The sequence below is a fragment of the Scyliorhinus canicula genome, chromosome 10, assembly GCF_902713615.1.
Source record: "Scyliorhinus canicula chromosome 10, sScyCan1.1, whole genome shotgun sequence".
NCBI lineage: Eukaryota > Metazoa > Chordata > Chondrichthyes > Carcharhiniformes > Scyliorhinidae > Scyliorhinus > Scyliorhinus canicula.
Window position 1 is genome coordinate 67,665,013 of NC_052155.1, and position 1,607 is coordinate 67,666,619.

Consider the following 1,607-nt stretch of genomic DNA (forward strand, 5'->3'; position numbering starts at 1 on the left):
CCCCCCCCCTCCTCCCTGCCCCCAACCCCCCCCCCTCCTCCCTGCCCCCAACCCCCCTTCCTCCCTGCCCGAGGACACACAGCAGACAAACCATCCGCTGTCCAGCCCAAAGCAGAGACCAGACCATGTCTGATCCATTTTATCATCCACAAAAAGCAGCAGCCCTCTCAGAGAAACCGAGCTGCAAATCTCCACTCATTTGACAGTAACTTTTATTTATAACACCGATCTGTTGTTGTATTTATTTATTTTCCCTGCAGGATCGGGATCGAGTGCGAGCTCTGAAACACGGCCGAGAGCCGGATCAGTGGCTGCCTCGGCCCGGACAGCTCGCCTGTCTGGCCGGTCCCGGAGACTCGGGGCGCTCGGCCCGCACAGCTCCCCAGGGCCCCGGGGCCCCGGGGCCTCCTCACTGACAGCCCCAGCCGGAGCTCCGCTATCAACCGTGCCCGAGTCACCCCCATCAGAACAAAATAACACAAACAACGGCCGCCCTCACTCCGCCTGCTGGCCGGGCCTGAGCTGCTCACCGCTTTAAAGGCCTCCCCCCCTCCGGCTCCTCCTGCGCTGCCGCTCCGGCTCCGCTTTCCCCCTTACTCCTCGTCTCTCCGCTCCGCCGCGCAGCCCCGCTCTCCGATTCCCATCTCCGGCACCGACATCCGCGTGCACGTGTGTGCGCGCGCGCTGGCTTCCTCTCTCGCGCGCGGCGCGAACGCGCTGCGATCGTGGTCGTCACAGGGGACAAGGAGAGAGAGAGAGATGAGCAAAAACCTCCCCCAGCGCAGCGGCCTTTAATGCTGTGGAGAACTCAGACTGCTGAAGGCCAAACTGTCTTTGCAATGGACACGGTGTCGACCAGCCAGCGGGACACCCACGTCGAAAACCAAATAGAATTGGAGAGAGGGCGCATAAGAGCGGCAGACCCATTCATTGGGTGAAGGTGGTCAAGACAGGACCAGTTGTTGCAACCATTCTTCGATCCTGGCACTTGTCTACTCTCAAAGTAAAGCAGCCATAATCCCAGATGTGAGGGGGATAGCTGACCGGTGGTGACTTAATCTGAGGATCACCACACCTCAGAGGAGTAAAATAGGTAGAGAAGGGCAGGCCTTCATGAATAAACCTCAACCAGTACGGGAATTGAACCAGTGCTGTTCGCCTGGTTCTGCATCACATCACGAACCAGCAGTTCAGCCAACTGAGCAATGAGGGAGGGAGTTTCAGGATTCAGGGAAAGTAAAGGAACAGCGGTATAGTTCTAAGTCAGAATGGTTGTATGGAGTGTGCATGTTCAAGGTGAAATGTTGCACTCCATGTCAAAGAGAAAGATGGAACAAATCTTCTTGGACAGTCTCTCCAGATCAAGGATAACGTGCCTCCACTCCGGTTCGGTGTGTTCTGAGATGGCGGCTATGTCCAAAGCACAATCTGCAAACAGTGTCACATGTGGGGCAGGTGGTGCTTGAAAGGTCAGGTACATGAAGTGAGTGGAGGTTTGTACGGTCTCTCCAACGCCTCAACTTCACCTCTGTGTGCTTGTAACACAGTGGTGACCACTGTTGCTTCACAGCACCAGGTCCCAGGTTTGTTCCCTGGCTTGGATCACT

At 56.8% G+C, this 1,607-nt stretch overlaps 1 protein-coding gene across 1 annotated transcript in view; it reads right to left on the bottom strand.

The window, feature by feature from the left end:
• LOC119972433 (NEDD4-like E3 ubiquitin-protein ligase WWP1) overlaps positions 1-703 on the bottom strand; it is a 291,224-nt gene extending 290,521 nt beyond the window's left edge. The window contains exon 1 of the mRNA XM_038809115.1: positions 531-703. The gene's annotated coding sequence lies outside the window, so the exon portion shown is untranslated. The remainder of the gene's footprint in view (positions 1-530) is intronic.
• Positions 704-1,607: the final 904 nt, after the last annotated feature.